At 42.1% G+C, this 25,628-nt stretch overlaps 1 protein-coding gene across 3 annotated transcripts in view; it reads left to right on the top strand.

The window, feature by feature from the left end:
* The first annotated feature begins 11,112 nt into the window (after positions 1–11,112).
* The window catches only part of ZNF644 (zinc finger protein 644), an 81,534-nt gene continuing 67,018 nt past the window's right edge, over positions 11,113–25,628 (top strand). For 2 of the 3 annotated variants that reach the window (XM_062613138.1, XM_062613135.1), the window contains exons 1-2: positions 11,113–11,266; positions 13,909–14,056. The gene's annotated coding sequence lies outside the window, so the exon portion shown is untranslated. Of the gene's footprint in view, positions 11,267–11,447; positions 12,063–13,908; positions 14,057–25,628 lie in introns of those variants that run through there. The other variant, XM_062613139.1, reaches the window with a different exon arrangement.

Raw genomic sequence — 25,628 nt, 5'->3', positions numbered from 1 at the left:
TGTTAGAAACTCATGCCTGGAACTTTAGCTGTCTGTTCTTGAAACCAAATGCAACACTATTTTGCTGCACTACGTGGTTGTATTTTTCTCAGCTAATAACATTTTACTTGACTCTGATGTTTCCTTACACTTTTTACTTACTCTCTCCATATGAAGGCATGGCCTAGTATGAGCAGCATCAGCACCCACCACTTGGTATGGTTTTGACTGCACAAATTCCAACAGACCAAAGCTTTAACTCACTTTGCTGTACTTCAAATATTTCATTGCATCTGGAAGTTTGTAGTATGTCAGATTTTTTTGTCTCAATTGTTTTTTACATTAAACTTCCAAACTACGGTAACTCAGAATTATTATTCTACTACATTTAGCCCTGCAGTCCTAGTCATATACTTCCTAGTCACCTCCCAGTTCTGTGTCAGAGTGAGATTTAAGAATGCAAAGTGCCAAATATAATTTTAGGTGACCCAGAGAATCTTCCCTCAGCTCCATCTACTGTGCCAAAGATGTTCCAAATCCTCTAGGGCATCTAAAATGTACTGGATGCTAATGTTTAAATACCTGATTCTCTCCCTGCTACTTGAAATACATGGGGTTTTTTTTTTTCAATGTATAGTTCATATTTACATGGCATTCTTTAACTGCCTTTGTATCCTGCCTTTCCCTGGCCTTTTAGCTTGCAACAACTAATTGAGCAGTTCCTCAGTTTCTTCATGTTGGCCAAAAGCTTTTACACAGCAACACAAGGCTGAGCGTCAAACATGGGAAAGAGGAGAGGAAGGAAACAATTAATGTAATCTTGAGATTATACATCATTTATATCATATTGTTGTTATACAACTTGCAACTTTCCAAAACCTTACTCACCTGCTGGTTGCTGAGGCCTCACCTGCAGACTGGGAGAGCTTCTGATGGCAGGTGCTGCACCTTTTCCTGCTGCTCTGCATGAAGCTCCTTCTTAAGGTTCTTGAGCTGTGAGGCAGAAACTAGTGGAATTTGATTGTGCTTAGGTCTTCATAAAAATGAGTAAGGTAAACTTCATTTATTTCTCTGTACTAAGGAAGCATCCTTCTGAGGGGTTTTTTTGCCCCATTACTACACTGAAGGTGTATTTCCATTTTTCTGTGAGGTATTTTTGTAGTTTATGTGATGTCAAAAAGTAATTGATATTATTGCCATTTTTTGCTTCTTTTTTTTTTTTTTTGGTATAGTCTAAATATAACCACTTGGCTTTATTTACTTTATAGGAATAAGTTTATATCTAGACTACTACTCCAAAGAAAATGACCCTTGCAGGCAGGTATTTTATTTTCCTCTTATTTTTCACCAGTGCAGGAGTTCAGAAGTTATTATTGGGGTACTTCAAGATTTAAAAGGCTTTCATTTTCAATTTGACCCATAGTCAGAACACATGATAACAGAAGCATTTCAGTACTTTTGAGACTATTCAAAGTGCTTTGCAGATGGTTTATCAGGTTGTTTCCTGTCTCTGTTTTTCACAAGACAACCACATCCTGTATTATCCTTGGAAAATTACAAACTTCTGCTATCGCTGCTGACAGCATTTCAGAGATTTCAGACTATAAATCTTTCAATACTGCTATGTCTTTACAGGAACACTGAACCTCTGGTGCAAAAACATTTTTCTAGAGATAAGGGCTTTATTGGGCACTGTTGTTTCTCTTTATTATTCATATTAGCTCTATGACTCTTTAATTCACTTTCAGAAAACCAGTTTGGAAGTACTTAAATGCTGAAGCATTCCTTATCTCAGGAAAAGGAATGACTGTTCATATGGCAGCATTTGTTATTGTTCCAGTTTCAAATCAGAGTAATTCAAAGATCAAAAGTGATAATCATAGTAGGTCTCTATGGCAACAATTACTTGCAGATACACAATGACGATACTTCAAAACAAATACAGGCAGAAAAAGCAAACTGACTACAAAATTAGAAAAATCTAGTACAATCTTAATTTTTTTTTTTTTTAATTCAATTTCCAAACTAAGGTAGCTCAGAATTACGATGCTACTACTGAGTCCTACTCATGTACATCCTAGTCACTTCCCAGTTCCATGTCATGGTAAGGCTTAAGAATACAGTTTACCTCCATCATCTCTCTTCCATGGCAATCAGATGGCTTCCAAGCAGGAACAGTGGTGTTTCTCCACAGATGCTTTATATGAATGGCCAGGGACCAAAATCCCATCTTATGCGCCGAAAGTTAAGTACAGACGTAGCTACAAAGAGCTGTAATTTTAGTAATTTAACTGAATCACATTAGGTGATAACCTAGTTCACCTGGGGTCCCTATGTAGTCATTAGAAAGAGGCAGACACTGTCAGAAGATCATTCACATTGTAAGTGGGCTGAATTGCTCCCAGTTCAGGTGGAACTCACCAAATTAGCTATGATGAAAGTGACCACATACAGTTAGCTTGGAGCAGCTGGTGTGCTGTAATTTCACAGCCAGGCTCACTTGAGTATTGCCTTTCTTGTGCACATGAGATGCCCAAGTTCTTTTATCCACATAAGGATTCAACTTTCCTAAATTGAGTACTCTTATTTCTGTACAGCAGAAGATGGCTGTGCTCCACTAATGTTGCTGTGTGCAGCTTCCTTCTAGTTGCTGTCCAGGTGATAAAACATACTGATTAAATTCAACAGGATAACATCGGACAATATCACTAAGCTACTACCAATAGATAAAATACAAACTAAAATACATAAAAACATCGTTAAAGTCTGAAAGGATCCTTGTTTTTAATTCTGCATAGAGTTGTAACATTAAATGAGTGGCTTGATTTTCAATCAGTGGGATTGTGTAAGTAATTCTTTGGGGATACAGCAGAATGCCACAGACTTTAGTCTGGGGATGATTCTATAAAATTTACATTATAAAAATACTGTTTCCCATAATGGAGTAGTGAAAGAAAATTCAATGTGACAAGAAGTCAGATTTTGCTATCTTACTTGTCTGATTCTCTGTAATAAAATACATGCTTATACCTGCTTCTAATTTAACTTCAACTTCCTTATATGATTCCTTGTCCTATCACATAAATTGGTTTCAAAATATAAACTGAGGTCAACCATATCTGTGCCTGAAGAAAATGCAGTATCCCCTCAAACCCCATGATCTTATTGTTAGCAGGAAAATAAGTATAGTGTTTAAACATGTTGCCAGATGCATTTGTGTTTAAGGTACGTTCACAGCATATGGAATACTGTAAACGTGACATCAGTATAATTGTATGCAGCATGTCTCGTGATCATTTTAACTATGTAGACCTTATTCATGTATTTGAAGACTTTAATGGGTTAAACATTACCATAATTACTAAAGTAATGATAGTGGTTACAAGTCAGACTCTTGTTATTTGGATGTGGTTTTGCTTTGATGTACCTTCACAGAATAGTTATGTGAGGTATAAAAGTTGGTGCTCTTAAAGGCAGTGAGCCTGAGGATAAGGAGTGAACAGAAGTCACTGTATGGAACCAATATACACCTGAAAAAGAGTTAAAATCTCTCATTTTGTAAAGCACAAATAATACACCTCTAAGGCATCATTAGGACAGAATAACTGGTATCCCTTCTAAAAGAAGTATTTTGCCTTACCTTTTTATGTCACTCCTTCTGCTTTTTATGTAGGAGAGCAGTATCATGTGAATTGTTTTACCAAAAGAACTTTCAAATTATATCCATGAAAAGAGACCCATGGATGCCTGTTGGGTTTTAGGGGTCTTTCCTACCGTCTTTGCTTGACAAGGAAAAGGAGGTGCTAGTCAAGATAAAATTAACTTCTTTCAGAGGATTACCAACACATGGAATTTATTGAAGGCTTAGATGAGAATTAGCTGAGGCGCACACTGTGTGCTGATAGTTTGCACTGATGATCAGCTTGACTGAAAAAAGTCAGATAGAAAACAGGCAGTGGTTTATTTGCTGCCTCTGTTTGCCTGACATAAGGGCCACGCTGGCTGAACGACGTTTCTGTATTCATTCTTGAAACCTGAATGAGAGAAACTGTACCTGTCCAAACCATCGCTTTTTTTCCCCGTGTTGTAACTCTTAGTCTCAATGTGCTCTTGACAGGTATTTCAGATGGGGTGGGCTCAGGTAAGGACTGCATCCTCATAAGTCATAGAGCCTTTGGGGCCCTTTTGTCTCCTGCCTTTCAGTGGTGCTGATCACTGTTGCTCTCTCCTATGGTTGTGAAGTGACTGGAAAAGCTGTGCTGCTCTTAACATGCAGGCCTGCACTCCACGTCCTGTTCTTAACAACAGGTTACAACCCAAAAGTTTATACCAGCTGGGGGAAATTGTTTCCCAATTCACTTTAGTATGCTACCTACCATGTTAAACAGTACACTTCCACACTTCCATTCTTCTTTCATTCTAGTCTTGTGGGATGTGGTTTGAGTGTTCCTGAGTCTGTCATCCTGTGGTTTTTAGATGGATTGTTTGCATGTGCCAGGACTTGAGGGGCACATCTGACTGTCGGTGTGTGAAAATGTCACACTGCAGAAATGCAGCAGATTATATGGGGTGGACATACTTTGTATAAAGAAGCTATATTTCCTTCAAATGTAATAAAAGTGCCTAGACCCAATAGCAAGGAATTTCTTCCTCTATTTAAGTTATAATAAATGGAACTAGCATGTAATGATGATCTAGATTATCCTTTTGCTTGATGCTACATGGCAATTTCTGCATTTTAGATAGTTGAGCATAGGGAAAATGCAAAACATTTTGCTTTGAAGGCTGTAAGGGTATTTTGTTTATATAAATTAAACAATGTTTCTTTTGCAGCTGTGAAACTTCCTATTAAAGGATGCATATAACTTTCAAAATAAGAAGATGCTTGTAACTGTAAATGGCTGTGATATATTTGCTGCTCCCCCACCCATTTAGAGACAAAACCTATTTATGAGGCTTTATTAAGTGCAAATAATTCCCATGGCTTCAGCACAAGAGAAACAGCTGCAGAATATAGTCTGATTTGCATATAAATGACATGATTTCTGCCCAGAAAAGGATATTGAAAAATATATATTTCTACAGTGAAAAGCTGATAGTCACACATATTAAGGTCAGCTTGTGTAACTTGTTTTAAGCTGCTGCATGTTGATACCTGATCACACTTCCAGCTCGATTCAGGCTCTATCAGTTGTGTCCACTATGAAATTGTGAATTTCTGCTTTTGAGCTAATTAAGCTATTGTTTGTGGAAACAGATTCCAAAGCCATTTATCTCAACAGTTTAAGCACTTAAAACTGTTCAGAATATTTATCAATACAAGCGGACAACTCCACACTTTGCACTTTTCTTTATCTTCAGTACTGTGAATTTGTGAGGCAAGGAATTCCTGTTGTTTGGGTAAGACAGTCCTGCTAACTGACTCTAGTCACTTTACTACAGGGTATGATATAATTAAAGCAGACACATGGGTATTACTTTTACTGTCCCAAATACTTTCCTCAGGTTATCTTTTCTATTAAAGATAAGTTCATACTTCTAAAACTTTTGCCTGATGTAGACCGCCACTGACCAATTGAGATGCTTGGCCAAAACAGAAAGTAACTGTTTCAAAGCTAAGGCTATATTATACCATTTTATCCCAGTTGTTTCAGCTCACAGATTCTCTAAAATACAATATTTCAGTAGAAGTGTAACTCTAGAGGATTTTAATAATAAACTGTAGTAGTCATCTAATTGCTGAGCTTGGATGTTGCACTATCCAGCATGGCTTCAGAACCAGTACTGAATACAGAGCTTAGGCACCAGCACACAACAGGCAAGCTGGCAGAGCTCTCCCAGACCCTTGAGGATACCCTTGGGAAGTCAGTGTGAGAGCACATAAACACAGGGTTCCAGTCAACTAGCCACTTCCCTCCCTGAAAGGCTGTGATTGTGACTTTGCAATGTACTGTTCATTTACTAATAGGTTCTTGCTTCTACTTTTAGATACATAACATAAAAGAAAGATGTTGGACAGCCAGGCAGTAAAGGTTTGGAAGAGACCTGCAAAACCTTTGTTTTCAATCTCTGCTTGGCAAAGGCCTTACTGAGCTGAATGCCGTTGCCAGAAGCAATAGCTGTCTACTGAGAGTGAATGATTGGCCACGGTGAATTGTCATTAGTCTGAACGCCCCTTGGAGACACTAGATACTGTTTAGTTAAGAAAATGTGAAGGTAGTGCTGTCTAGAAGCTTGGATGTGCAGGTCAGAACTCCCTTTTTAGCAGTTTCAGTTTATAAAGGCTATTAAGTTATCTGAATGGAAATGGAGCAGTAGAGTTCAGTACTAGGACTCTGTTGGGTTGGGTTGTTTTTTTTTTTCTCGTTGTGTAATATTTTAGCTGTTGTAATCCAGACTTGTTAGGTTACTGGGTGAAGGAATAACATACATGCATAACATACATGTTATGCCTAGAGGAGGTTTCTCTGTCTAGATGGGAATTTCTACTCAAATAATAGTCATCCAGCAGCTGGATCATTAACATTTTCAGTGTCTTCTCAATTCTAAAGATTTTAGGCTGCGAGGTCAGTTGGGTGGTTTCTAAAAATTATACTAATAGATGTAAAAAGAGCATTCACCAAACCACCAACACATTATCAAATAGTTCTATTTCAAGCATATGGCAGTAGAAGTGATTAAGAAAGTGTGGGCTATGAAATAGATCTGCTTATCTCGTGGTACATCGCAGAGATGCATTTCAGACTGGAGGCTTGCTTAGTGCAGAAAATAACCTGTATTATGAAGATAAGAGGTACAAGTGGATATCCCTCCCTCCCACTCTCTTGGGTGTGATTGTCTCAGGCAACCATATTAGCAGAAGCTTAGACTCATTTTTAACTTCTGGAACAGATTTGCCAAAGTAACAGTGCCTACAGAGAATGACAGTAATAAAATGGGCAGTGTATTGTGGAGGAAAATAAAGTTGGCAGCTTGGAATGGTGGAAAACAGCTTCAGATAAGCATGTGCTTCAATAGAAATTAGTCTCTGTCCATAGACATGATAGCAGCCAGTCAAAACTGCTCTTTCAGTTCAAGCAGTTAATAATATCTTGGCACTGGAGCTTAAGGGATACAATTTGCAAAGTTATAGTAGTGTGGGAGCGATAAATTTCAGCACAAAGCAGGCAGCATTCCATATAATTTATTTTAGGTTTCCATCCAGGGTATGTTCTGACACTCCACATGAAAGTCAAATTGTCCATGTAAAATGGTTTTCAGGTGATAAGTTGACCCCTGGGGTTTTAGTAAAGTAATAGACTCCAAAGTCTCTCTGACTCTTCAATCTATAAAAGGCAGTTATCAGCTGTTTGAAGGATTTCAGAAGAAGGAGAAAAAAGAAAAAAGAGCTTTTGTATACTGACATTTTTCTCATTAATGGGGACAATGTTTGAATTACAAAGTCCTTCTGGATTTGGTAGTAAATACTCTGCTGACGTGTTTTGGGAAACAGTTGTTCTGCGTGAGGACTGTATGTGTCTAATCTACTGTGATATGCATATAGAACAAAGAATATTTCTACAGACACATACAGCCCTTCAGAAGAGGGGCATTTGCTGTGCCACCATCTGGCCATCATTTCTAAATGCATTCTACCACCAGAGCCTACCTCTGCAAAAGTTTTGCTGGGGAGTGACTGTCTTACGGTGCCTACAGAAACACCAGGAGAGTAACAGCAATGACAGCTTTCCTGCCAGCATTCTGAGTTTAAAATGTAGTGCAAAACAAGCAGTAACCCGAAAAGAAACAAGGCATCACTTTAAGTTCTTGTCTGAATATTCTTGCAGGACCTGCTGTGATTTTTCTTTTTCCTAGTGGTACTGTTTTATTTAAGTATTGTCTTGAGAATACTTTCAAGTACTTCCTATTGTACCCTGTGGCTTCACTGACAGTTCAAGCAGATCCACAGTTGGGTAGAGCCTTTGTTGCATTTCAGTTTAGTGGATGGGTGCATCTGCATATACATGGATTGAAATGCAGCACTAATAAGTAACAAGGGAAAGGTGACAGTAAGATAGGACTAGTCATAGTGACAGTAGAAAAAGCTTACCTAATAAAATGCTAAAAGCATATTTATATTTAGTTGAGTGTCCCTTTGAATTTTGAGCAAAGAAAATACCTCCTGCTTTTATAAAGAACTCTGCCCAAGAAAACAGGATTTTTCTACAGTCTATGTAAACAAAAATTATTGTCTCAAAGAAAAGCCCAAGTCCCTCTTCAGTTGTTTCTCATGTTAAGCAATGCCCTGGATTTTCCCTGCTTGTGTCTGTGATGAACGTCTAGTTCACTGCAGAAGTACTGCCTGTTACACTGTGTTGCTGGCACTTCTGCATGGCATGAAGGTGGCTGCAGGGAAGGCATCTGTTTGACTTCTGGGTTACTGGGGGAAGAGGCAGTTGTCTCCTCTGAGAGGAATGGAGCAGTGCTTAGGGGTGGGGCATCTGACACTCCCAAGTGGGGTAGAGAAGAGGGGAAATGCCGTGAGCTAAGATCTTGTAGGCAATGCTGTGGAGGAGATGGGGGTTTTCTTGTGAGACAGAGCAAAGCTTTGTAAGCAATGGGAGGATGGAGAGTTCCCTAGAGCAGGCTGATGGTGTCTGTGGTGCTCTCTGAAACATTTGGAAATTTTCAGGTTGGAAGTAAAACTGGAGAGAAGGATTTACCCTGCAGTGATGCTATGGGGAGAGTAATTTTCAAGCATTTCTATTTAATCTTGCTCTCCAACACATCAGACTTCTCATGTTTTAAAGAATAATTCTGTCATTTTAATAATGCCTGTTCTTAGAAATCTGGATTCTGTGGATGTGCTTGTCAGAAGGAAAAGCTTCTACCTAACTACAGTTGTTAATTAAGGGTCCTGCAGGTAAGATTAAAAAGAACTAACTGCTCTTAAACCTTGCTTTTCTGTGGTTTTGGTTGGTTGGGTTTAGCTTTACAGAGGTAAGTGGGTGCTGGTGCTGCAAGTGGGTAAGCTGAAACACATGTGGGATAGTCCTATTCACTTGAGTGAACTCCTCACTCACATATATGCTCTACTGAGGTCTGCTGGAGCATGCTCAAAAGTAAAGTGTCTGTCATGTTCTTGAAGTGCTTTTCTTCTGGAAGAGAAGATCTGAGGACTTCTAACTTTTGCTAATGACTGGATTTAATCTGCATTAATGCTTTCCAGAGTAGGTATGTATTTTCCTTTATGTTGTTTGTCACTGAGGCTGATTTTGAAAATGTGTCATCCCATGTCAAGGTTGCAGGTGTTAGCACTGAAATGTTTACCTGTTCATTGAGCTGATGATTAAAATGTTTGTATTTGTGGCCCCAGTTAATTGTAGGCCACACCTTTTGCTTACTTGAAGCTCTGTGAGAAATTGTTTCTTTTCCTGGGGTAGGATGTTGCACAGAAGGAAGAACTTTATCTGTATTGCTCCATACCCTTAATAGGTATCAGGAAGAAGTGCTAGGCTGATCCAGGGTCACGTGCTGCAGCTGTGTAAGTGCTCACTGTGATTGCAGCTGTAGGTGGAGCTGGTGTCAGACATGGAAACATGGTTCAGGCCTGCAAGGAGAGTCACACACAGGGCTCTGGATCAGGGAAGGCACACAGAGCAGCCATTTGGCCAGTGTCAGCCTCCTCACATCAGCTTGCCCTGGCCAAAGACAGCAATCCATTCCCCCAGCAAAGTAAAATCACTAAAGAAGCCTCTCTCACAGATACGCCTTCGTGAAAAAGTTCCTCCCATAACTTTTAACATGGGAGTGGGGCATCTGGCCCAAGACTTTAACTCAGTTCATCTTGTAACTTTAAAAGAGGAAAAATAACAGGCCAAAGTATTTTCATTTTATTTCTCAGAGGCGCAGCTTTAGGAAGCACCCTTTGCTTACATGAAGCTTCACCTTCATTGCCTGTACTTTGCCCTGTCTCTCCTACGGATAACCTTTACACAGATGCTATGTTTCACATGGCTAGACAAGGTTGTGCTGCCTGGTCAGACTTTTTTGGAAGTCAGTATGACTGAAACATGCTTGTGGAGACCTGTGATGAAAGTACTCAGAGAGTGTGATTCTGTGTTAAGCATGCAGGCTCGTTCTGCGTTAAGCATGCAGGCTGGCTCTTGACCTTTGCCACCCAGCTGTTCTGACAACCCAGTTGTTCTATAGGGTGGTTGTGTGAAATTAGGTAAAACAAATGCATGAGTAACCACCACCCCACATTTCCTGTTCAGAAGCTTGGGTCTTACCTTCTGGCAATGCTGTTACTGCTAGAAAGAAGTGTGTATGTGCAGAGCAGAGCAGACTAAAGCGTTATCTTCTACAGTTACATTTCAAACTGGAAAATAGCTGCATGTATATGGCAAGTGAACTACATAACATCAATAAAACAGATATCCTAAATCCTACTTGGAATTGCAATTGGCAGCTGTTAACGTGTTTTGAATTGTATTTGTTATTTGTAGTTTAGCAATAATCCACCACGATGTAGTTCTGCTTGTTAGCTTTGGAGGAGTTTGAAAGTGGTTGGGACGCTCCAAGATGCTCCCAGCTTCACAGCCTTCCACACTGCCTTGAAACCGGGGCTGGGGTTTGTCTCTCTTGAAAACAAGAACAGCATTAGATTTACATGCCCAGTTGCTATGTGGATGGAACAGGCAATGATCCCTTGGTCACCAAGCGGAATTCAAAATGTAATTCCAAGTACCGGCTAACATCTGTAAACAGCTGTGCCTTCCCACGCACTCCGACAGGAGCTTCCAGAACGTTTTAAAAGGGTCACTGAGGAATACAACCCCCAGGATGCACCGCACACTAAGTGTTTTAACGTGCCTTTCACACAGGCCTCATGTTGGACGTTGCTCCTCCTTGATTAAGGATTAAATGCAGTGATTACACTGGCCGGCCTGGGGCACACTGCGCAAAAACGAGCCACCGCTGACTGGGGCGGTGCTGCGCCGTCCCTGCCCGCACACCCGCGGCTGCCAGCGTGGCGGGGTTCGTGACCTTGTCGCTCCCGCGGCAGGCAGGGACCGGCGGAGGCCCCCTGACTGAAGCAGGGCCGCTGGCCCTCTCCTTCAGCCCCCATCTAGCGCGGCCGTCGCCATGGAGACGGGCGGGCCCGGCCTGGCGGGCGGGGCGCGGGGCGGCCGCCATCTTGCCCGCTGCCTGTCAGCGGGTGGCCGACTCGGGGCGGGCTGTGTGGGGCATAGCGTTCTCGTGTTCCCAGGCCCCCCGCCTCAGTGGTAGTAGTACCGGGTGCAAGGTGAGTTGGAGGCGGTGCAGAGCTGGTGGTGTAACCGAACCATGGTGGTTTCGGCTCTCAGGTCACAGCAGGACGAGGCGGCAGAGCTCTGGCCAGGAAGCTCGCCACAGCCATTTGCCGCAGGGCCCTCCGAGGGACCCGCTCCTGGGGACGCAGCTGGCCTGAGGCAGAGGTGGCCCTAAATATTCAAAGCTCGTACAAAAACGCAAATTAAAAGCCAAGTTGCCAACTTACTACCACAGCACCAGCAAAAGCTGTGATTTTAAAAGGGGGAAAGCCTTAAGTAATAGAAGGGCTGGCTATGTAGCATGTGCTTGAAATGTATTCTAACAAAATTGATTAAATCATTAAACGAGGGACTGACGTGCGGTAGGGGGATGGTTAACATACCATCCTCTCGGGGTATTTCCAGATGAGGTGACCCACCTCAGAGCTGGAGTTCCCTAATGGCTGTTATGCAGTGTCATTGTGCCAGCCAGGAGGGGAGGGCCACCATTCTGTCACCCTCTTTTCCAGCTGCTGCTGCACGAAGCCGTCTTGGTGTGTGCCTTCGTGTGCGTTTCGTTTCAGCGCAGAGCCCGTCTGTGTGCCTGCCTCCCCCCAGCCAGCTGATCATCCTTCATCATGTGGAAAACAGGAGAAGTGCCCTTTTGCCCTTTATTTAATGCAGGAATAGGTTATGGGATTTCGTTCATCTCCTGAGAAGGAAACTGCATGCCCAAAGCAGCTGTTGGGCTGACCTCCCTTCCCTGCATGTGTGGCCCCACTTGCATGCTGGTGGGGAAAGGGAGATGTGGTAAGACTTTGCTTTGCTCTGCTCTGTGCTGTCCTGCCCTTGATGGAGTTGGTTCCACAGCTGAGGGCGAGTGGCTGGTGGTGACTCGTAGCCTGGGGAAGGTTTGGTTGCGGCTGTAGGGGGGCTGTAACCAGCCACTTCCCTTCCCTCTACAGGAGAGCTGTGTCAGCACCTCGACTGGTATCTGGCTTCGCATTCCCTTTCAGAGTTCATGAGACGTTAACTTTGAAAAGGGAGCCCCCTCCCCCCCTTCTGTATTTATGTCAGTGATTTTGGGTTTTAAACCATGCATGAAAAATGACTGTAGGAACTGAATACTCCCGCGTATGAATAATGACTACACAGGAACGCAGATTACAGCAGTTTTGCAGTGAGACTGCAGCAGTTTACATGCTCTTTGGGAACGTTATGAAACGTTTTTAAATGCTGGTGCATGTAAATGCATTGATTTCAGTCAGCCTTTTTTTTTGTCCCATTTGGATTTGTTCAGCTTAACAGCATGTCTCATATTTGCTCTTAGATATGCTCAGCAAATTAAGGAAATTAAAAAATGCATGCAAAAATATGGTGCTATGCACATGTATCAGGGTTTTTATTAATAGACTCCAATTTCCATATGATAGCCTACTTTTTTTTACTCTGGCTGAATGGATAGTTTATGCCAATTACATGTAGTTCAACAGCTTTGAAATCTGATTTTGCTTTTGTTATGCATAAAGACATGGGTTCTGTTTCAGGTTTTAATTAAACTCTACATGGACTTTAAAGATTCTATTGTCCTTTTCATTTAAATAGGATTTCTGTTAGATCTTTAACAAGACCTCAGTGGGGTTATAAATCTAAGCAATTGTCCTTATTAGGAGTAGATTATTCTCAAGAGATGGAAAGTTACAGAAGTAACTAAAACCATTTGTAGAGACTGAACTAAAGGTTTTTCTTCCTAACCATTAAACAGACTTGCAAATGACTTGCTTGGGTGCTCAAATTAAATTAAATTATACTTTGTTTATTTTTCACAGTTTCAGTGTAGGCTATTTGTGTTTACTTAAACTTTGAGTTTCGCTGAGCAAAATTCACTCCTGGGTACGGATCCTTATTTTCAGTATGCAGGCTGCAAATGAAATACGGTATATCCTGCAATTTCTTTTGTTAGTAACCCTTGCAACACTTGCCATTTACAGGGCTCACTAACTTAGTGTATTCTTAATTCATTGTATTTGCCACAGTAGGTGAGCTGTGCATGAAGAATTAGTCCTGCACCCCAGCCAGGTAGATCTGCAGGTTATGTAGCAGTGTGCAACTTGTCCAAAGATCTTCTCACGTGCTGGACTAAAACCACAAATTCTTAAGTCAGAGAAAACTTGCCACAAAACCAACAGTCCTGCCTAAGTTTGGCCTTCACATGTTTACAGCTGCTAAGAGGTGAAGGGGAATTTGACTCTAATGGTTCTCTTAGATTCAGCTGTCTGCTTCATTTGAGGGTATTCTCTATCCTGCAGGTGCTCGGGCCTTGCTTTGTTCCTGGTTTTAATCACAGGGTGGTTTCTGATGGGACATGGCCTCCTTTACACACACAATAAGATTATGAATTTCTGCTTTATGTTTCACTCCCACCTTTGTTAAACACATCGTACTGCAGTATTTTTAAGCATCCAGTTATTTGGAACTCCATTTTGGGGTGCCAGGTTTGAGACACTCATTCCTAGGACTTGGTTCTACCCAGAAACCAAGAGGCAGAGGCAGAGGTGTTGCTCAGGGACATCCTCACAGTAAGATGCCTTGTGAGACAGGCAGGTTTTTTTCCCTGGCTTCAGTTCCTGTCTGACTGAGCTGCTGCCCTCTGCAGAGCACGCTGCAGGAAGCTGGACTCCAGGGACACAGCTGCACGTGACCCACCACGTCCGCCTCCACCGGGAAGGAGCCCACAGTCCTGCTCAGCAGATGAAGACAAACCCTTCTTGGTTGCTGCAGCTGCATCAGCTCTCAGCCACCAGGTATTTAATGTCTCAAAGCTCTTCTATCCGTGGGCTTCTCTGTTCCTGTCCTGCAGGCTGGTGTCTCTGTAGAGCCCAGTACTGTCAGCTTCTAGTCTGCTTCTGCTTCCCACATGGTACTCTGCTGTGTTTCTCTTAATAGTGATCGCACCTCCACCCTTACTGTCTTCTAAGTGACACTGTAGTGATACTTTGGGGTAGAACAAGTTAAAGTAGAGGAGCTTAGCTGATAAATACTAATTTATAATTATACATTTGCTGCATATTTGAGGTAAAATGGCAGGGTTTGAGCCTTCATTTTCTTCTTATCACTCAAATGGCAAGATTTTGGTATGACAAGTCATAGAGGGAGGTGTAAAATCTGGTAACATAGTTCTTAAGTGTTATGGTTTCTTTCTGCCCTTATGGGAAACTTGGAAAAAATAGAAGGTGCTGACAGCAGTTAAGTCACCTGGTTGCTGCTCTGCTTTTGGTGTAAAGCTGGGGGAGGGCAGGGGGAGGAAATGCATACCCTGGCTTTTAGGTTCAGATTGCAACTCTTCCTTCCTCCCAGTGTAGTGCACATTCATAGAGTGGCAAACCTAGGCTGAGTCCAGCTACTGATTTGCACAAGATTATGAGGATGCTAAGAGTGCTTAGTCTTTGAGGTGGATTCTGGGGGAATTAAGAGATTCTCCATCCTCTATTGTGTGGCAGTTAGACCTGATCTAAGTAATGCTGTCTCTCAGACAAAAGCCACGGAGCACAATTTTGCTCTGGATTCTCACTGGGATGTGGGATTTTCCCTTTGTTTTCTCCAGCAGCAGGGCCAGGAGCTAACCTGTTCTTGGCTCTGCAGGGTGAGATTGACAGGGCCCACTCTGCCAAGGGGTATGTCTCAACTCATCCCTCTACCTGTTTTTCTGGGGATGCATGCTGTAGTCATAGGCAAGTGCTGGGACTCTGTGCCTGCAATATGGAGGTGATGATGTGTGTACAAGAAATGCAGGGCTCGCCAAATGTATTTCCGTTGCTTGCTGATGTGCATGACCTGACAATTAAAAGATTCCCTCCTGCCTTGCACTCTGAAGGAATGTGTGTTGCTTTCCAATACCAAGTATACCATAAAACATGGCTATATGCTATTTGCACACTGGCCATGAGGTAAGCCGGCAGCATTCTCCCCTGCTTGCAGCAGCTTCCCTGGAGGGGGAGCAGGCTGCTCAGAAGGTCGGGGTGTGTGTGTGTGTGTGTGTGTGTGTGTGTGTGTGTGTGCACCTGTGCATCACAGGCGTGAAAAGCTGCCCTCTTTCTGCCTGGAGGCACAAACCTGCTTTCACTCAGTGAAGCAGAGCGGAAAGCCTGAAGTCCTACAGTGACAGGTATCCCCAAGTATCTGCAAGATGAAGGGGGTGTGTGGGTGTAAGAAATCCAGTTTGTTTCTCAATGTAAGTAGGTGAGGTTTGGGTGGGAAAGTAATGGGAATGCTAAATGATTGCTGGTAACACTTAGTAAGATGACAGCAGATCTCCTTTATATTAATGTTCAACTTTTGAGGCTAGTTTGAATCTTACTTTATTAAAGAAGGTAGGAAGCCTAGAAGTAGCTCTTTAATCTTCAACTGGAAAATACAATTTTGAAATCCATTATCTTAGGAATGCAGTAGTCAAACAGAGTAATAACTGATGTTAAACCTGCTTTGAATGTTATTTAAAGTACTCTTCAGATGGAAACAAAAGTTCATAGGATGGTGGCAGGTTCGCGTGGAATATGTTTTGCTTATGCAGTTGCCCACATAAGGAAGAAAGGTTGATCAGCATGTATTTTCTGGCTGTGTGATTGTTTGGGAACTATCAAAAGCTAAAAAATAATTATGTGATTCAGAAATACTTCCGTTTGCTATTTGTCCCAACAGAAGGCTGTTGGAACTGAATCAGTGTTATTTTATAAGCACAGCTCTGCCCATGAGGCCTTCACAACAATGGGTACCCAGCATCCTGCATCTTTGGAGATCTTCAACATTAGATATGACCTGTTACTCAGTCTATCCCCACTACTGCTGGACTGTTCACCTTGGCACATTTTTGATCTCCCCTGGTCAATCCATACCTGATGCCGTTGTGTACATGTGTCCTGTTGCTCCCTACACTGTAATGCTCTCCTGTTTTTCCCAAATGTTGTCACATTTCCTTTCTTCCTGTGTTTTTCATCTCTCTTTGCCCATTTGTATAACACAACTGCTCTCTGTTGCTTTCAGCTTCTAATTTAATACTGCTGGTGAATTTATCAGTCTCTCTGCAGATCATTAAAAAGAGGCTATGTGGAACTGCATGTAAAAGAAAACACTGCATTCCCAAGATAGGTCACAGGCTGATGTGTAGCAGTGGTCATTGTTTTGGAATATTTAGCTTTGTTTAGTTCTTTAACAGATGCAAAATGATTTCTGGATCTCTTGTTTGCCACTTCAGTGTGAGACTACCAGGAACACAAATTCAAAACTTGCGGGACTTGAAAAGACCTGTGCAGCCCTAGGGAAAAGGCAGTTTGCCGTGTAAGCAAAACAAAAACCCAAATGAACAAAATCCCAGCCCAGCCACAAAACCAGTCTGCCCCAGCTTGTGAGCAGGTGAGAGAAGCCCTTTCCTCCTTCTCGCTCTCAGTCTATTTCAACCCACCATTGTGCTCTGTGGCTCAAGAGTTGGCAGAAAGGGATATGTGTGAGTCCCATCTCACAGTGAAAGGCAGAGCTGGCACGCCCGTGGTGTAAGGTGAACAGAGTTCTGCTCTTTGTTGCCGTTTTGGTGCTGCTCCTGTGAAAAGGCAGGAGCCACGTGATTGTTTTAATCCAGCAAAAATCTGTGCCCAGTGCTATCAAGAGGAGCATTTGTGTGCTATGGTGGGTGGCAGAGTTGGATGAGGGAACAAATCCAACTGCAACCAACTGCGTTGCTTATTTGGGCGTGTGAATGGTGGTATTGGCACAAAGGAGGGAGTTGTTAGGGTGTTAAGGGAAGATGGGCTTACGCAGACAGAGCAGTGTCGCCACAGGGTGAGTGGAGAGGGAGACTCTTGGTGCGTCTCTTCTGAGTGCCTGGTCCTAGGCTGTGGGTGGTACTGCTGTGCCCATGAGGGCTGCACAGGTCAGGTAATGCCAAAGTGTTAAAGCTGGACCAACAGACCCATGCCTTCATTTCATTTGTGCTCCCTGCTGGAGTTTTTCACTGGGAAAGCTTTCATTGTCATCCCAGCGTTAGGCCAGGGAAGGTGGACTCGAGGTTGCGCTTCTGACTGGGTTAAAGCACAGCCTTGGGTAGTGGCAGAATTTCTGCAGTCGCCCTTGCAGGTTGCATTTCCTGGCACAGACTCCCTGCACCCTTGGTCCTCCTTGGCTGCCTCCACAGCATTGCCAGGATGGTTGTTTTAACTCTTTTTTTACCCAGAATTCAGACAGCATCCAAGCAACACAGCAGTAAATAAGCCACTGGCTCCTTTGTACAGGGTCACATCCTTCATGTTGCCCCTGCTATTAGTGTTAATAATGTTGTGTGCATCTTCCCAAGTGCAGACTGGCAACTGGGGAGTGTAAAGTGTGCCTCAGGGGGCAGGTTGGCAGCAGTGGGTGTTTGAGGCTTCATGAGCTCTGTATAGAAGATGTTCAGCCTTGGTCAACAGTAAATTGGAACAAATAGCTCAGTCCTGATTACTGATGTTTCTAGAGGGGATGAGGCAGAAGGAAATTAAATTAAAAATAAACTTTGAAATGAGCTCACAGCTTTTCCCCAATTACTTACAACTTTAAAACATCTGATAGTAACAAAAGAACCTATTTAAAATAATGGTAAACTGCCATCTGCTGGTAAAAAAGTAATGCACATAATGAACAAGCAGACTTTCAAAGTGATAATTCTTTTGTATTTGATGTGCTACAGTCAAATATATACATGACAGGGAAGCTGCATATATTTATTTTACTGTTTTTCATCTCTATTTGCATTTTCATATAGAATATGCTAAACAGATGCTTACAACATAACTAACTTTAACGACAAGTGCAGAAAACCAAAGACAATAAGAATAAAGAATGAGGACTAATAAAAGCAGATGAGCGATCAGGATGGTGACAGCCTCCAAATGTGTCCTATTTACATTGCTAATAATGAATCACAAGCACTTCCTTTCTTGATTCCCCCCCCCCCCCCCCCCCCGCCACCAAACCCTCCCATATGACCACAATTGTAGCACTGAGAAGCATTTCCTGGCTGCTTCAACTTGATTTTTGTGTGTGTGTGTGGTTTCTTAGTCAAGCTTGTAAATAGGAACTAGGTCTTTAATTGTTCCTGATTTAAGTAGGTCATCTTCACCAATACACAAATCTCTAGTCGTCTTGTAAGCCAGGTCAGCTATTGAAAGGATATGGAAAATACTTATTACATAAACATGACCAGAGAAAATAATTTAACAAAGGACCACTCCCAGATTATATGATGTTACCAACCAGTTGCCATAAATCATAACTATGAGTGCACTACAGGGGAGAGACTATCAGATGTCATGTTTGTATAGTGCTTACCAAGTGGGTGTGCTGAGTATGACTGGGTCCCTAAGGTGCTGCTGCACTATAAATAGCAGTATTAGTGTGAATTACCTCCAGTGCAAATATCTTGCCGCTCGCCTTCTTCATATGCATGCAATTTTCTTTTATGATTGTGGTTATTCCAAACAGAACCCATTGTTTTAGCAAACTGATCTTGTCATAGGAAATGTTTAAAATGGGCAAAGAAAAAATAGGTCAGTTCTTCCTTTGAAATCAGAGAGAAGTGTGTATTTGTAATGTTTCCCAGGTTTTATTTCCTTGGAGCAGGTTTGGCAGGTGTGAGAGGAAGTTAAAGATTTATTTTTGGTGCTATGTACCAGATGTCATACCTGCTCTTCTGAGACAGTTGCTTTTATCTCCAGCAGTACCTGCTCTAATAGCAATGAAAAAAGTGACTTGAATCCCATTTAATGCATGTAGTGTGCACTGTTTGCATGCCACTAAAGGAAAAGGAAGGCTTGTTCAGGAGACTCCGAGCATAGTCTTTATACGTCGTCATAAAGCAAACATGTTTGCATCCCTCTCAGCAGTTTTTTTCACCTCTTTGAAGAAGTAATGAATTAATGTGCCCAAACCCAGGGTTTGTGACCCCAGCAGAGGCTGGTGGTTTACGAAGATGTCCAGTTTAAAATGCCATTGTATTTATGGGGTCTCCTTATGTGGCTCATTTTGTAGCATCCAGGCGGTTCTTTGTAAAGGACTGTTTCTGGGGAGTGTGTGGTGCTGTGTGTGCTCCATTCATTCACACTGGTCTTAATCAAAAGCTGCTCAGCATCTTGCCTGATGAGACCCTCCTTGGTGGCAGAGGAATATTAAGAATATAGGGCCAAATCCTCAGCTCAGGAAACCACCACAACTTTTTTTGACTTTTAATCTGTGAAGGATCTAGCCTGTGGTACGTATTCACAGAGGTGCATATACCCTGCTCTGGGCCCAGTATACTGAAATGCTCCAATAGCAACACAACATGATCAAAGGGAAAGGGAGTCAGGGGAACAACAGTGCCCATGGATACCTGTTAACAGGCAGGAGCTGAAGCACATAGTTGCCATCAAAGATACTACTGTCCTCTGCTTTGCTCTGCAGCACTTCAATTTCCCTGCTGACAGGACTTTGCCTTCCAGCTGAAGCGTGACTGACGTTTGAAATAACAGTCCCAGTTTATTCCAGGTATGCCACTGACCTCTATGACCTGTAAGAAGGATAAGGTAAAGGTAATCAAAGCAGCCTCTAAGGGCTGTAAAAATGGGAACATGGGAAACAAGCTATTAGATATGTGAAGGGAAGAAATGAGGATGGGGGTTCACTGTTCTCTGCTAATAAGCTAAATCAGGAGTTCAGTGAGACTGAGATTTGACCTAACAAGAGAAAGGAGATGAGTAAGAAGCGATCAAAGGGTAGAGCTGGTGTTTCCTTCATGTTATACTAGAATCACTCTGTTCAAAAAGTCTCCTGAAACATAGAGAGCTGGGGAGGGCAGGGGTGAAGAGGTGGGGTGCAGGGAAGGACAGGTATTGCCATTACATAAATTGGAACAGTTCAGGTCTGTTTATGTGTTTAGTGCCATATCCCAGTTGGTTTTTTTGAGCTTACTTTGCTATGGGATGGGGGAAATCATGCTGACACTACAACTGGTTGTTTGGCTGTTCCGTTCCTCTCTGTTTCCAGAAAATTAAGCACTGTGGCCTGCCAGTGTTCTTTTCAAGGTTTGGCAAGGCCTTGTCCTGGCTTCAGCTGTAACAGTGGTATAGAATACCCCTTTGGCTAGTTTGGGTCAGGTGTCCTGTCTCTGCTTCCTCCTGGCTTCTTGTGCCCTTCCTCACTTGCAGAGCATTGAGACTGAAAAGTCCTTGATCAGGATGATCACTACTAAGCAACAACTAAAAGATTGGTGTGTTATCAGCATTGTTCTTGGGCTAAATCCATAACACAGCACTGCACCAGCTACTAAGGAGAAAAATAGCTGTTACAGCTGAACCCAGAACAGCTTTTGATGGATTTGCAATCCTTTTGGCCACACTTAATCCCGTTTCTTTTTCGTACTATCCCTCCTGTACTGAAATCGAGTGGTCAGGCTGTGTAACAACGAAGCTACCAGTGGTTTACCAAGGAGCAGGAATACCGTTAGTGGCAAGCATCTAGCAAAGTGTAGTTCTCAAGGTGAATTGAGATCCTTGTCTTTGCAAGGATTGCTGCGTGGCAGACTCAGAAGTAATACCTAGCAGTTAAGTGCTGTTCAGAAAGCAATGAAACATTCACTTTAAAAATCAAGAAGCATGAAATAGATAGTATTTCACTGTCACAGCGAAGGGGGGGATGCTGTGAGCATCATGTAATGGCTGCACAGTTGTTCTTTTCTGTGAATATAGCGACATTTGGAGACCTTTGGTATTTGTTTACAATAAACAATGAAAAAGACTCATATTCTACTCATATTCAAAGCCAGGCGTAGCAATCAGCTAATATGCTTATCAGTCAGGCAGTGTATTCTGCTTTCAAACTGTCTGGTGAATGGACTTGGGCCCATGAAGAAGCCAGGTGATTAATCTACAGGGGTTTATTTTTTTCTGAACCGTTAATGTCTTCTGTTTCAGAGCAACAGCCCATGGCTCATTAAGCAGGGAAGATTTGAATGCAAGTGTGAAGGCAGCACACAAAGATTCTCCACACATCTCTTGTTTGAATCTTGGAGATCAGAAAACTGAAGTAGTGGAGAAAGTTTGTTGTATGCTGGGGCTGATGCCGTACTTTCTGAAAAGCAATGCTACTGTTAGGAAAATACTTACGTATTTCAACAGGGATAAAATCTAAAGCCAGAAGGCTGTTGTAAGGTGGTAGTGGACACTTGGTACTAGTCCAAAATGCACAGCTGCCAATTCAGCTGACCTGCTGTGAGAGCCATGCTCTTTTTAAGTCTGTTGCTCCATTTCTTTGGTGATTACATCTCTCTCTTGCTGTGTTCTTTCCACCCATACTGTTGTGTACTCTGGCGTCAAATGCTGAGAAAGCAAATGGGGCTGCCGAGTCCAACTGCCTCAACAGGACTGCAACAGGGGAAATAAATGCTCACTCTGAAAGACTTTGTAATATTAGATTAATCTTAAGGGGACCATCTTGATGTTACTAGCCACCTTTTATAGTCTGTGTTGTACCTGTTTGTAAAATTAATTTCTGTCATCAACTGAAATACTCAAAACCATGTTGATTTAGGAAAAAGATTTTTCTGACATCTGGTGTTCTGTAAGTGTTCATTAATCTATTGAATTAGTTAAACCCTAGTATCTTTCTTGAGAAATGGGGGAGTATTTCAACATTGTTTTTACAGATGGGGAAATTTAAGGCTCAGATGTGTAGATTTAGATCGCATATTCTGGTGTTTCTGATAGGCATTTGGCCCTGCTGACTTTCACTCAAGTCTTTTCCTCATCTGCATTGCTAGTCATGGAATAGCTGTGTCCTATGCAGCTCCTGGTACCTCTCTGCATCCTTCAAGCAAGTCCATGCTGGAAAGAAGAGTAGCTTTGAAGGTAGGTTATTGTGGAAAAGGAGAGAGGAAGATGAGTGAGCAAGTGTCTTGCTTGAGGCTGTAAGAAGGATATGCTGAGCTCCCATGTTGAACCTGGGAACCACAGAGTGGCTGCACGGGAAGGAGCAACCTGAGGCTCTCTGCTTCCGCTCACACACATTCAGATCAGACAAGCAAAGACAATAAACCAATATTGGGAAGACAGACTGGAATTGCAAAACCATGGGCCCAGTCTAATTTATTGGTTCAAAGGAACAGGAGACTATTGTAAACCGTTGTAATTATCATGGACAACAAGGTCATTGAAAACAGGAGTGCCCAGTATGACAAAACAAAACAAGCCTCCCAAAAAAATCACTCAGTCCTATGTTGCAATCTTTCCCTGAAATATGAACTGCCCTAAATGTAACATATTATTAGATATTTACCCATCATCTGGACTTCCATGGGGCTGTGGAGATGCAGTGACAATAGGGAAGGAGTGAGGATGCTTGTAAGAAGGGTTTCAAGGGCTTCTGGGCTTTACTCTCTGCTGAACCTCTACTGGTTTTTTCTCTTTATTTTTTTCTCTCCTCTTATGCTTTAAAGCTCTACTATAAACAATTAGGGGAAACTTAGCAATAATATTGCCTGTGGAGACTAGGAAAGTAAGAATACATTCTACATCACCACTTCCCTTTGTTTGTCTTTTTTCTCTTGTTTATCTTTGATCAGCTGCAGATGAAATAACCAGCTAACAGATTTCCCATGCAGGGCTGCCACTTGTGCTGATGAAACTCGCTGACATGGGAGTATGCTCTGTAGCAGTCTAACAGTATCCATTTCTTATTCCAGTACACTGACAGGTCACTCAGGGAGACTAAGAACTCTATTCTGAAGTGGAAAAGAAACTGCAGTTTCAATTTTGTTTTGATTTGAAATTTTCCAGCTACCTATCAAAGCCAAATCCTTGAACTATTTACTTAGAGTAACTGAAATACCCCTATTTGAAATAGTGTATATGCAAGATTTAGCCATTAAAGAGTTGGGGTAAAATTAAAATCCCCTTCAGTAATAACTAAAGTCAGAGAAAATCTTTCAAGAAAATTAACACTTGATCAAAAAGAGGGAAGGGTTATTGTTGAGAGCATAAAGATTAAACAGAAGAGTTGTCTCAGAGAATAACCATCAATGATAAGTAGCAGGCAGTTAATAATATCCCCTCAGGGATCTTCTTTTACTCATGTAGGTTTTTGGACAAATACAATATTACATTTCTTATAGTTAAAGCATGAGAGAGCTTCATGTCGTTCCAGAGTAGCAATAAAACTTCAATAGAATAAGGGCAACTGGAAAGGTGAGAAAGGGGGTGACCCAGAAGCTGAAACAGTGGGAAACCAGTGATGGTTCTGTCCAGATAACTCCGTTTAAACCCCAGATTCTGAGACCTCTCCTCAGTCTCCTTGATGTGCCTCTTTTTTTTTCATATCCACAGCACTCTGTTAGTGTTGAGATTTTGTATGGAATTGTGCCCTCATTATATAGCATCTGAAAATGAGAGACCAAGTAGATTAAGGGTGTGATTCCATGTTGTAATTAAGAGCTGGTTTAAATCTTGAACATGCAAATGGTTGAATTGTCAGAACTAAAGGGATGGTAATCTGCAGCCAGGGTGAAAAGGATGGGGGCAGGAGGGTCTGGAGAACCTCTTAAACCAGCTCTGCAGCTGGAGAAACTGTAACATGAAACTGCTCCCTTGATCTCTCATTTTTCTTCTCTTATTCTCTCCTCCTATGTAATTACAGTAATAAATCTTTTTGTTCCTTAACCATCTTGTGGCCATTGCAAACATTTAAGAATTAATGCAGTTCTCACACACAATGCACATGTTCTTCATGTCCCCTTTTGTCCCTCCATTTATTCATTTATCATGTACACACAAAATTCTCATAAAATATTAATGTGAAATACAAATCTATCTTTGCATCCTGGGAGCATTTGCATATAGTAATGTTAAAGAGATTATGAATTCTGCATGCACAGCCTGTGGACTGCATACAGGGCCAAATCTCTTCTCAGCAACTGTGCTGAAAGCAGTGACAATTTCAGAAACATTGTCATATTACAGGTTCTGAGTGGAAAATGACTGTTTCCTGCAACTGAAGTATTGTCCTTAAAACTCAAACAAGAGGATTTGAAGCCTAGTTTTTAATATTTCCTCCTAAGAATTCCACTACAGAAGGAATTTTATACTGCATTTCTGCCCAGTGGTTCCTCATAGATTAGTACAGCCTGGAAACAAAGGGATTTGTTGGTCTGCTTTATTTTTGGATATTTTTTTTTTTTTTAACAGTGCTGTAATCCATGGGGAATTGGAACATACCCTTTGCCTGTCCTCCTTGTTGGGAACATCAGGAGTAGCTATACTTCTGCCAGTTGGGGCTAGGTTGCCTTGGAAAGGGCAGAATATGCCAGTGAGGTTAATTTTCTCAGGAGTAACAAAGAGTGAAAACTGAGCAGGTGCTTAGTGAGATAGAATTGCCAGGAGGATTCTCCTGCAGTAGGAAAGACCTCTGCAGCTCTCTCCAGGCTGCAAGCATTGGCAGGGTAGTGCTGTCCTTTCTTCCACAGAGGTGAATCCTACAGCACCTTGGAGGCCTGTGGGAGCTGTGGAGGGTGGCTCTGGGGCAGGGACATGTCTCCTGGCTTTACTCAGGAGGGAGGGAACAAGGGGAACAATCTTGTCTCAGCCTGATGGTCTGAAAGATTTTATTGGGAAGGGCCCTGCAGCTGAGGTTGGACCTTTACTTCTGCAGGGACAAGGAGAGGGTGAGAGGCAATTGCCAAAGCAGAGCAGGTCGCCCCTGCCAGTGCTGTGCCCTGTGGGGGAGCCAAGGCTCTCAGTGGGTCCCAGGTTGCTGCTTCTGGGTCTCGCAGTGCTCGCTCTGTGCTGCAGTAATATCAAAGCCCTTCTTCATGTTTCAGGAAACAGTGTATTTTCAGTTTGACTTTATTTCTACTCTAATATTTAAATTTAGATGTCTGTACTTTGTGAAAACAGTCAGTGCTTTACTGTCTACAGGAACAATGCCCTTGATCCCTCAGCTCCCAACTGTAAAACATTCATTTAGCTATACAGCTTTAAAAAATACTATAAATGAAGCGTGTGAGACAATCTCCACAGCTGGAGTTAAGCACTTCCATGTGCTTGCTAAATCAGGGAACCAAGCTGTTAGATCTTTCAGGACTGACTGGAGATCCATAAGAAATTGTCTTGACTTAACCAAGCCATCATATTTCTCTTAATCTACATCTACTACATCATCTTTTTTCTTTCACTTCCTTCTTATTCATGCTTAAATGAGAAACATCTGTTTCCATTTTTCACATTGTTCTGTTATGTGAGTAACAAAATCAAACATATTTCTTTTTTTTTTCCCAGCACTGCAAAAGAATAAATTAGTGTTAAGTTTTGTGAAGTGCTTTAAAACACT

Source organism: Pezoporus occidentalis, unplaced genomic scaffold (genome assembly GCF_034315485.1).
Source record: "Pezoporus occidentalis ecotype Australia unplaced genomic scaffold, CSIRO_AGI_Poc_V1 ctg164, whole genome shotgun sequence".
Classification (NCBI taxonomy): Eukaryota; Metazoa; Chordata; class Aves; order Psittaciformes; family Psittacidae; genus Pezoporus; species Pezoporus occidentalis.
Note: the sequence above shows the minus strand (reverse complement) of the source record. Positions and strands in the feature narration are given on the sequence as shown.